Source organism: Acinonyx jubatus, chromosome E2, assembly GCF_027475565.1.
Source record: "Acinonyx jubatus isolate Ajub_Pintada_27869175 chromosome E2, VMU_Ajub_asm_v1.0, whole genome shotgun sequence".
Lineage (NCBI taxonomy): Eukaryota > Metazoa > Chordata > Mammalia > Carnivora > Felidae > Acinonyx > Acinonyx jubatus.
Genome location: NC_069396.1, coordinates 9,215,575 through 9,227,594, shown reverse-complemented (window position 1 = coordinate 9,227,594; position 12,020 = coordinate 9,215,575). Strand labels below are relative to the sequence as shown.

At 42.7% G+C, this 12,020-nt stretch overlaps 1 long non-coding RNA gene across 1 annotated transcript; it reads left to right on the top strand.

Annotated features, from left to right (window-relative positions):
- The first annotated feature begins 444 nt into the window (after nt 1-444).
- Nucleotides 445-5,977, top strand: LOC128313236 (uncharacterized). The gene is made up of 2 exons (XR_008293638.1): nt 445-2,248; nt 2,290-5,977. It is a non-coding gene; the product is annotated as an uncharacterized LOC128313236 (long non-coding RNA).
- Nucleotides 5,978-12,020: the final 6,043 nt, after the last annotated feature.

The window sequence follows — 12,020 nt, the reverse complement described above, 5'->3', positions numbered from 1 at the left end:
CCTCATCTCCAGAGTGGCACTAAATAATAGAAATGGCCTCAGAGCTGCTGTGAAAATTAAATGAGATAATACATACACAGTGTGAGGCTCTCAGTGTTTGCCATTGGTATTGTTACGTAGTTGCTCTTAGCCAACAGGTTTATGAGGTAGGAAGCCTGATGAGCGAGCGGTTCAGAAGTAGGCTGCCTGAAGTCTTCGTTGGAAACCAGTGGCTCCAAGGTCAACCTCAGACCTTGCACCCAATGAGCGACGTCTGTCAGTCCCAAGGACTGCCAGAGAGTATGCATAGCTGGGAAGGCAGCCATGCATTCCCTTTAGTGTCCAGCTGCCACCTGCTGACAAGCCTGAGGTCATGCTCACAGGCCAGGAGGCCCCATGGGTCAGTCTCATCCCCTGTCTGTAGCTGGTCAGAGGGGCCCATGGGTCAGTCTGAGCCGGATGGGCAGAGGAGCATCATACCAGCTCCCAAGCAGTACGTGTGGCAGCAGCGATTACAGCTAAGGAGGAGCTAAACTCTAGAGGCTTGTGCTGTCTCCAGGGAATACACCAATTGAAAAACAACATCCATAAAAAATAATTCAGTACTAGTATGTAAAACTAAAAACAATAACGAAGTGTGGCTGGCTGTCGCGAATTAAGGAAAGCAAGACAAAGTGTGTCTTGCCAGCAGGTAACTCCCAGCAAGGGAGAGCAAGGGCCACAGCGATTCTCACTCCCCACCTTCGAGGGGAAGGTGTCACCTTTGGCTGCAGGAGTTCACACCTCTTGGCAGCAGCTCTGAATCTCTTTGGGCACCAGCTTCTGGGAAGCAGAGTCAGTTAAGACTGTTTTTTGGGGCACAAGGAGGTCTCACACTAAAGCACACAGCCCTACAGCCAGAGGTGTGCTGATCAATGTTCAACACCTGGGCCTCTGGGAGAAAATAGAGTGTGCATGTATTCATATACACACATACAGAGCTATTGTAAGTTGCTGGTAGAATAAATGCTTAGCACATAATTTACAAATAATAATATGCACAATACTAATTCTTATAAGCAGTCACCACTGTCTAATTCCAGAACATTTTTATCTTCTCCCAAAGATGCCCCATATCCATCAGTCATTCCCCGTCCTCACCTGCGTCCCCTAGAAACTATTAATCTCCTTTCTGTCTCTATGGAGTTGCCTATTCTTAATAGAATATTTCATATATGTATGGTTATTTTTGTCTGGTTATTTCATTTAGCATAATGTATTCAAATTTCATTCATGTGATAGCATCTGTCAGGACTTCATTCCTTTATATCAGTAAGTAATATTCCATTGTATGGATATACCACATTTTCTTTATCTGCTTACCAGCTGATGAACATTGAGTTGTTTCTCCTTCTAATTTGGCCATTATGAACTTTGCTACTATAATCATTCATGTGCACGTTTTTTCTGGACACCTGTTTTCTATTCTGTTGGGTATATACTTAGGAGTGGAATATGGGGGGTCATAGAGTATATTTAATTTTTTGAGAAATCACCAAATGGTTTTTCCACAGTGTCTGCATCATTTTATATTCCAACTCACAGTGAATGATGGTTCCAATTTCTCTACAGCCTTGCCAACCCTTGTATGTTCTCTTTGTTTGCTTGTTGTTTTTATTACAGCTATCCCAGTAGATGTGAAGTGGTATCTTATTGTGGTTCTGATTTGCATTTCCCTAATGACTAATGATGGTGAGCATCTTTTCATATGCTTATTGCCCATTTGCGTATCTCCTTTGGAGAAATGTCTATTCAGCTCTTTTATCTGTCTTTTTTTTTTTTTAATGTTTATTTACTTTTGAGAGAGAGACAGAGCACAAGCAGGGGAGGGGCAGAGAGAGACAGAGACACAGAATCCAAAGCAGGCTCCAGGCTCTAAGCTGCCAGCACAGAACCCAATGCAGGGCTTGAAGTTACAAACCGTGAGGTCCTGACCTGAGCCGAAGTCTGATGCTCAACCGACTGAGCCCCAGGTGCCCCTTTTCCGTCTTTTAATTGGATTATGGTTTTTTGTTGAGTTGTAATATTCTGGATACTAGAACCTTATCAATATGTGGTTTGCACATAGGTTTTTCTAGTCTGTAGGTGATCTTTTAACTCTCTTGTTAATATCCTCTGATGGACAAAACCTTTAAATGTTGATGAAGTCCAGTGTATTTATTTATTTATTTTGTCTTTTGCAGCTTGTGCTTTTGGGGTCATATCTAAGAATCAAAGCAAGTCATAGGGAGTGGGGCCCTGCACATCTGCATGGAGTGGGGCCCTATGGAGTGGGGGCCCTGCACATTTGCATGATAGAGGGCACACGTAAGAGTGTAGTGAAGAACTGGGGCCATTAATACAATTTTGTCACACCATGATTGGCTTACATTGTCTTCAGTATGTCTGCCAGGAACTTTGCCACCCAAACAGAATCACAATTCTGTTAGCAAGAAAGGAAGAAGAACAGTTTGGGCAGACAACATGTAGAGCTTACAACCCAAATTGATTGGGAATCTCACCTGTAGGAATCTGAGATCAAGGCTGGCCAAAGCACTGTGCGATGGCTGAGGATGTGTTTGGTACCTCTCCGCGAGGGATAGAGCGTGGTCATGGAAGCAAACGTCCAGGAAGGCCAAGCCACTCACCAGGATCCCCAACAGAGAGCTTGATTGTCCATAGCTCTGTTCTCTGTTTTCCCTGGATGGCTGAGGCTTAGCAGTAACAGATCCCAAGCATAGAAGGAGAGAGAACTGTTGGCAGAAAAAGGAGGAAAGACACAGATCCAAATCCCTGTTGATAACCAGGATGGTGGAACAGGGATCTCTCTCTGTATTCTAGTGACTCTCAAGTGATACCAGTATGATCCGTAAGATGGAGAATCTCCTTCCTGTTTCTAGTTGAAATGACCAAATTCTTTTACTCTTCAAAGTTGGAATGATACAACATAGACTGTTCAGCTGCTCTTGACTCAAGAATATAAACTGACCACTGACTTTCCTCATTTTTTATCCAATTTTGCGTTCCATAAGCCCAGATATGACTTCATTCATTCGTATGAAATTTTGCAGGTCGTTAGCCCATAATTAAATGATTCTGGTTATTAGCATAAAGCACAGCTGTGGTACATGAGAGGTAACCTTTATTGTTTAAATATTATGCAGTGTGTTCACATAGTGCCCAGCAAAATTCTATTTTTTCAGACTATTCAGCCATTATGGAAATGCCTTATGATTTCATTCAGAAATGTTACAAATGCACTTCATCATTTCAGTGGGGGTAAACATTGCCTGGAATAGTTCCTAAGAGGAAACCAGGTCAGGAACAGGGAAATTTTTGACATGGAAGAGAGCCCCCAGCAGGTAGGGCTCAGAAAGACTCGTGCCATGTGGAAAAGTTCTTAATATCTTGGGCTTTTGAGTAGCAGTGACCTGGATTCAAATCCCCCTTTCTGTGTCCCCTTAGGCAAAATACTTAAACTCTCTGAACACCAATTTCCCCGTCCAAAAACCCCCCAAAAGGGTAAGTTATGCCTCCCTCTTAGGGTTCCTGTGAGATTCAAGGAGGGAAGGTCTTCTTGTGGTGGGCACAGCCCTGGACCCATAGTGAACGCTCAGCATCATAGCTGCTGCTATTATTACTGCTATTGCTGGTGCCATTACTCTCACACGCTAGTATAATAATGGCGATGCTCTGGCCTGGGAAGGTGGGGACCCCTGTCGTTAGACAGCCCAAGCAGCACCTGCCTGTTGCAGAAGGTTGAGCAGCGGGCCATGGAACTGCCACCTGTGGCTCCTTGGACCTGTCTGCCCTTGAGTAAGTCAGTGACGAAGAAATGACTTGCCTTTTGTGGAGTAACTTTGTGCCTGGCATACTGCAGATATCCGTGGTTGACCAATTAATCTTGTCATTATCACACAAGCATTCCAGTAAGTCTGTAAATAGTTGGAGTTGGGGGCTTCAGGCTGGTCTCTGAGTTGGTGGTTTCTCCAGTCGATCCAATGTACGTGGTGGTGGCGAAGGAGATCCCTCCTTGAAGAATAGCACTGGTGATGGTGCTGGAGATAGTGATAATGTTGATCATGACAGTGATCATAGCCTGAATTATCGAGCGCTCAAAAGATGGTAGATACGGTGCTACATGCTTTACAGGTTATTGTGTCATTTACATTCCACAGATAATCGCTTTCTACATACAAGGAAAATGAGGGGCAAACACTTCAACTTATCTCTGATCTCACGTAGGGTACTTGAGTCCAGCAGTCTCACCCCAGAAAGCTGGCTCTTGATCACTGTGCCCTTCTGTCTGTCCAGTCGTTTTGTCAACGAGTAGAGTGGGAAGGAAGTCCTTAACTTCTGAGGGCCACCTACAGACTGCAACAAAATGTTTTCTCCAACCTCAGTCTCGATGGGATGAGCGCTCGTTAGTTCCTCTACGTCGTACCTGGGGCTTTAGGCCACTGCTGGGTCTTCCTCTTCTAAAACAGAACCCACAGTGCACATGGATGTCTGGAAAACACCGCCTCGGAGGGCCGCACTTACCTTCCCAACTTAACACTGACTTCCAGACCTGGCTCTTGAATTTCATCCCTTTATGCGGCAAGTACACAACCTTCATTGGGCCAGCCTCTGGGAATTGAGTCTAGTGGGTAGGTCCCTTACGTTTCTAAACCTCAGTTTTCTCATCTATAAGATGGGGATAATAATGACATCTACCTAATATATTTGAGGAGGAAATGAGACATTGTATGCAAAGTATCTCGTAAAGTGGCTGACAGATAAGAACCCAATAAATACTGGCTATTTTCAGCACCACCATTATCTTCACCGCCCAATGGATGCAGAAACATAAGGTTCAAGTAAGTGAAATATGGTAAGATAATGAATGAAAAGTAAAATTAGTTGATGTCTATAATAAGACAAAAAAGCCTCCTGTGAATATTTATATCTTAAAGATCCATGATCTATCATTGGTTTCTTAAACAGGGTGTGGTAAAAACTTTAGGCTGCTGACAAGAATTGCTTTAAATGTTTACTTAGCAGGGGCATCGGGGTGGCTCAGTTGGTTAAGTCTCCAATTTCAGCTCAGGTCATGATCTCGTGATTCATGAGTTTGAGCCCCACATCAGGCTCTGTGCTGACAGCTCACAGCCTGGAGCCTACTTCTGATTCTATGTCTTCCTCTCTCTCTGCCTCATGATCTCTCTCTCTGTCTCTCAAAAATAAATAAAAACATTAAAAAAAAAAACCACATCAATTAAAAAATTAAAAATAAAAATGAATGTGTACCTAGCTATCATACTGAAAACACTTCTTGACTCCCTTCCAGAACTTTCTTCTTTTAGTCGAGACTGGCTAACTGCTCTAACAAACAACTCCCAGAACTAAAGTTGATTTCTTGTTCAAGTTACAGTCAGTGAGGCGGTGAGCAGCTGGCCTCCTGTGCTGTGATCCAGGCACTCAGGCTTTGACATCTTGGGTTCATCCATCCCTTAGAGCCTCAGATCTTCTCCTGGATCCTCAAAATCCAGACATTGGATGAAGGAGGAAAAAGAATAGGACTCCCAGCAGGTTTTTATGGGCCAAGCCTAGAAGCAATGAGATCACTCTCACCTACTTTCCATTGGCCAGAACTCAGTCACATGGTCACACATAGCTAGGAGAGGGTCTGGGAAGTGTCCTATGGTGATGCCATCAGGAGGCAAGAGAAATGTTTTCAGTGACACATTGTCTTGTCTGCCTTGCTCTCTACCATATTACTTTCAAATTGCACAGTCTTAGCGCGCCTGGGTGGCTCAGTGGGTTAAGCATCCAACTTCAGTTCGGGTCACGATCTCACGGTTTGTGGGTTTAAGCCCCGTGTCAGTTTCTGTGCTTACAGCTCAGAGCCTGGAGCCTGATTCAGATTCTGTGTCTCACTATTTCTCTGCCCCTCCCCTGCTCACTTGCTCGCGCGCGCGTGCGCGCTCTCTCTCTCTCTCTCTCTCTCTCTCTCTCTCTCTTCCAAAAATAAATAAACATCAAAAAATTTAAATGGCACTGCCTTAGGGCACCTGGGTGGCTCAGTCGGTTAAGCGTCCAAGTCTTGATTTTGGACCAGGTCATGATCTCAAGGTTTGTGAGATTGAGGCTCGCGTTGGGCCCTGCTCTGACAGCACGGAATTTGCTTGAGATTCTCTGTCTCCATCACTGCCCCCGCCCCAAATAAATAATTTCTTTTTAATTGTGCAGTTTTGTATAAACCACACCAGTTTCATTTAGCCTTTTGGAAAATAATTAATTATTGTCCCTATTCATTGCAAAAATATGTGTTTATTTGTATCATTGCCATGTATTATCAAGAGACCTGAATTTCACTTCCCAGCTCAGCCGTTCAGCCCTTCAGGTGGAGCTCAGACTGCCTTAGTTCTTATCTTTATCTTAAGTTTCCTTATCAGTAGAATCAAGGAAATTGTACCCGCCCTGCCTGCTTGTGTTGGGTGAGGATGACATGACCTGATCTGTGACAGTCCCTTGTGACCAAGAGAACCTGTGGGGTGGGAGGGATGGGGGGGAGGGTAGACGTCTTAAGACAGTTACTTCTTCCCTGAATAAGACACAGTTAGAACATAACCATGTGTTACTCAAGACGTGCCTTTTTTGTTTTTAAGGGTTAAAGTGGTAAAAATAATGAAAGTCCGATATAAAGGGCAGTCCTGAGCCACAAGCTTATATTAATTCCCCAAACCCCAAAAGCAGAACCTTCCCCACAAGGCTCACTGCAAGAGATGCTCCCTGGGCAGCGTGGGTCCAGACTAGGGTGCTGGGCAGACCCAGCCAGGCTCCGTCCCACCCCCAGTACTGGTGTATTTCCAACCCTGGACCTCAGTTAAGTCAATATTCCTGAGCTTCCATTTGCTCATTGGAAAAATGAGCAGACCCATCCAGCTTCATGAGACTGATGAGGACACATAAAATCACAGAAAATCGCTGGGGCTGCAAGGGATCTCAGCTCATCAAGTCAAAACTGCTCTTGCTTCCGAGGAAACTGAGGCCCAGAGAGATGGGTCACTACCCAGGCTCTGTAGGGAGAGCTGGGCGGGGCCTCACACGGAGCCCAGACCCCCTCCACCTCCTCCGCCCCAATGCTCCTGGCCCTTTAAACCCACTGCGTTGTCTCCATGATGTGAGCACCACCCATTTGCGGAAGTTAAGGTGCTAAATGCAAGGCCATCCTTGCCGTTATTAATCCAAACTGAGTTTCCACCATGCTCTTGTGGAATCTGGGTCACAAAAAGTGAAAGTCAGGTTCAGATTGACAGTGCTTTTCAAAGGAAAAAAAAAAATCTTGCCTTTCTTTAGCTAGAGGTCAAATGTCAGAAAAGCTAATAACAGAACAAGAGGGACCCACGGATATAATCGACAAATGAAAAAAAACTGGTGAGGTGAGGGAACAAAAGATATATTATCATTAATATGCTGCTTTTTGTTATGTACTCGTGTGCCGGGAATTATTGTACAGCCCATACCCACGTCCTTAGGCAGAAAGCACCTTATCATTCACAAGCTTAGCTATATAATATATCTTCCCCCCCAAGGGAGTTTGTTGTGTTTTTTTTTTCTTTTTCTTTCTTTCCTTTTTTTTTTTTTTTTTTTTCTGGAGAGGTTTACAGTGATTCTTTCCCTATAGGTTTTTCTTGATACATATATATTTTTAATTTCTCACCGTCTCAGGGGTAAATAAATATATTAAAATAAGCTATGGGATGTATAGCAGAGTATAACAATGATAAATGATGTTGTGTGTAATTTTTCTACTATTAACATAAAGTAATATAAACTGAAGGACACTAGTCTATTGAGAGACTTAGAAGCTAATGTTCCATATCAGATGTGGCCAATGTCAGGACTGAATACAGATTAGGCAGTGTCCTTTTCTCCCCAGGGGAATTCAAGTTTGAGACACCACTAGCTGCTAGTGGTTTTACGGCATTTTGTTGGGGCCGGTGGTGCCTTTCTTGGTCTATTAATTCAGGAGCCGTAAATGACAATGTGAGCAAAATGCTTTTCCGGTGGGATGCATTTCATTTATGCATGCTTCTATCACCAGCACCTCGTCAATCCATTTTGTCACAATAAGTGTTTTTAAATTGTGGAGATTACCTCTACTTCATTATGGTCCCCTAGCATTGGTGTCTTAGTCAAGGCTATTACGTAAAGTTAGGAAATATTTAAAACTCTCCGTTTCCAAAGAGCAAGGGAGGCAGAGGAGAAAAGTTCGTCAGAGTTAGACTTGTCTCTTGTGTTCTTCCCCAGCGGAGAGTTCATGGCCAGGTTGCACTCTGCAGGGAGGAGTAAAAACCCCAGGTCAGGTGCTTGCCAAAATCCCCTCCCCCACTTTTTCTTTCTTTCTTTCTTTCTTTTTTTAACTTCAGGGTGTCCCTCTGGGCTTGGAAACACACATTCATAGAAATGTGATTGCTGCATTTTTAAGAGCTCGTCAACATTTAAGATTTTTCTTTTAAAAGCGATTATCTCACCAGTGATATCATCTGAAAGCTGGAGGTGTTTTATTTTATTTTAAATAATCTTTTTGTAAGACTTCATTGTCGAGATGAGAAATCTACTCTAAATCCTTCCTGGTATGGATGAGGAGAGTGAAGCCCAGAGAGAGGGACTTGTTTAAGGTCACCTACTTTCTCTGGCACTTATCTGCTGTCCTTTCTGCTCCCGGTATGGCCCCTTCTCCTTATGCCCTCCCAAAACGCATTCTGATGGAAATATGGAAAAGATAAAGGGGGAAAGTGAGTGAGTCATTCTGACAAAAATCTAATCAGATACATTGGGTTGTGTTGCCAGAAGCTGCAGAAATTATACACAGCATAAAAACTAAAAATATATATCAATCGTACTCTCAAATACACGTGTGACTTTCGAAAAATTTTTGTATGAATAAATACTTTTCCTTGAAATTTGTCTTGGCTCTAGGGCATGAGTTGGGAACTTCTCCCACGTCTGGAATTCGAGGACTGGGGTCTGGATTAACTCTTTTTCTCTCTCACCCCATTAAATGGGCAGAAGGGAGCTAACACTTGGGTTTTACCACACATATTGTTATCCTTTGGGTTGGCTCTGCGATGATACGTTTGTCACGGTTCATAAATTTTATCTTTGCACTAAAAACAGGGTTAGAATATCTTCAATGCAATTATAAAAATGTATTAAAACTGAGAAGGAGAAAAAATATGGTGGTAGATGCGATTTTAATGATTGTATAAATGTTCACTGTTCCGTGGCAAAAAAAAAAAAAAAAAAAGTCATGCTTTTCAGCCACAGTATTTCAGAGGAATGCCAGGGAAGGGCCAGGTTTCCCATAAATGCATGCCATGTGTTTTCAGCAGAAAGCCCAAAGCCAAATATGTTGCACTGAGATTTTGCTTGGAAAGAGGTGAGCAGATGGCGTAGTGTGATGTCTACAGGTTATGATTCTGTAGGACCCTCTAGACACTGGGTGTGAAAATCACCCGGAAGAAGGTGTTACTCTCAGCTTCTTCCTTCTCCTAAGAAAGAATTTGCAGGGCTGGGGAATAGGAGTAAGCGTGCGAGATCAGAATTAGCCCTCCACATGCATTGCCGCACCGAGACCGTCCTCACTGGTAGGATTTGTCATTCACTTCCTTTGCTAAAAGGTTTGCAACATCAGCTGACAATCGGTGGGGAAGCTAGACACAGTGGAGATGCACCTGCACATATTTGAGGGGTTCACGTGGAAGCTCCCCTAATTTCAGATCGCTTTTCAGAGTGAGAAAATTTTTTCAAAACCCCAAATGCTTAGTTGGCCAAGGTAGGTGTGTCTAGTCTATCACGCTTGTTGCAAACTTCTCTAGAGATCACATTTTCTCCCCTGCACTCACTTGACTGATTTTCTTAGTCAATAAATAAGCTGATAGCTTCTAAAGTTGTGACTGGGTATTCCCCAATATAAAACATGAAGCAGGGGGCGTCCGGGTGGCTTAGTCAGTGAAGCAACCGTCTGACTCTGGCTCAGGTCATGATCTCAGGGTTCGGAGCCTGGAGCCTGCTTCAGATTCTCTGTCTCCCGCTGTCTCTGCCCCTTCCCCTGCTCGTGCTCTGTCTCTCTCTCACAAAAATAAGTAAACATTACAAAAAAAAAAAAAAAAAAAAAACACAACTTAAAATAAACCTGAAGCAGGAAGCTCTGATAGTTAGGCAAGTTTTGTGAAATGCAACATTTGTAGGCATGAATATTGCTCACGTAATAGTTTCTTTCTTCCATGGTGCAGTTTTCTGGGTGACTGGGGATGTAATTCCCTCTCTCTTGTTCTTTAAGAACTGTTGGCATTCTACCATCCAGTGAAGGTGTTTATGCCCCCATCATTTGAACTCGGTAAGGTTGGTAAGGAAACTGGTACTTCTTGGTGAGGGGAGAAGGTTCTTCAGTCGCTTCAGCACACCAGCCGCTGATCTCCATTACTTGGTTTCTGAACAAGGTTACCCACAGAGTTTCAAAGTTGGCGGTGGTGAGTTTTGGATAGAGACCTCTTCCTAGCTCACGCACACGTCCTCAGTCCCTCTCCTTAGTGTATATGGATCGATTACATTTCACGTTCAGACAACAGGACATTTCAATTTTCGATTCAAAGACTAAAGCTGTGTAGGATTTACGATCTAAAACAGGGTTTTGTTATTTCATAGGTTTTTGAAGTCAGATTCCCCTGATCTGAAATGCACGGGTTTTGTGATTTGGGGGACATCACTTAACCTCTGTCAACCTTTTATCAGCAACACGGGATAAAAATAGTACCTGACTTGCAGGTTAAATGAGAATTTAATGAGATAATGCGTATAAACGGCCTATATCACAAAGTCTGGCACAGAGTAATTGCTTCTGCTGCTGCTTCTTCTTAGTGTTATTGTTATTAACATGATTGTCATTGTGAAAATGACTACGGATGTGCCCATGAGTAATGCTCACTCTTCGATCAGACATGCTTTTTAACTATACAGGTATATTAAACACAGAGCCCACTTTTTTTTTTTTTTTTTTTGCTATTTGTTGAATGTGTACAAACCCATTCCGTGTACACCCTGTACAAGACATTCAAGGTATGTTGAATTTCCCAGCAATGCTATGGAGCATGGGAAGAGACATGAGCTGGTGCAAAGAGACTGAGGATAGTTCTGTGAATGCAAGTGGACAAGGGAAAAGAATAAGGTGAATACCAGGAAAACAGGTCTGTTTAAATAAACAGGAAGTTAATGGTTGGTTTGTGGAAGGCTTTGGAAATCCACTATGCTAATCTGGAATTTTCTGTGCCACTGGAGTCTAAATTAGTTAAGGGTGGAGACCATGTAATTCCCTCCCTGAACCTAGTCCACAGCCTTGTTTTTAGCACATACCTAGTAGATTTATGTGAATATTGTGATTCAGTGACTGAATCAGTGGACAATGAATGGATGAAGGAAATGAATGAATGGCTAGAAAAATGAACTGACTTGCATCACCAGGCCTGCCATTCTGTCCCTGGTGCCTAGCAGTGGGGCAGGCATTTAGTAGGTGTTCCATAAAAAATATGTTGGAATCAATTATAATCTAATATCAGCATTAACATCAAACTATGATTTAATATCAATATCAATTATAATTTAATATCAATATCAATTGATTTAATATCAATACCAATTGATTTAATGTCAATACAATTAATAGAAATTAATATATAATATTAATTATATCAAAAAAATCATTGTAGAAGATCCGACAGTCCTAATTTATTCCACTCATAGGATGTGTCACCCTTAGCACATACCTCATTGTTTCCTCCTAATAAATAAATAAATAAATACATACATACATACATGTGGCTGTGCAGAAGTAAGACCTTTTTTACCCCCTCAAACCACCACCTTGCTCAAGTGTATTATTTTAGTGGCTTTACGGTACATTTCTTGTGGCCGAAGAAGCTATTGTCAAGTTGATCTCTGCTCTCAAGTGTAGAATTTATTTGTCAGGCTCTTGCAGA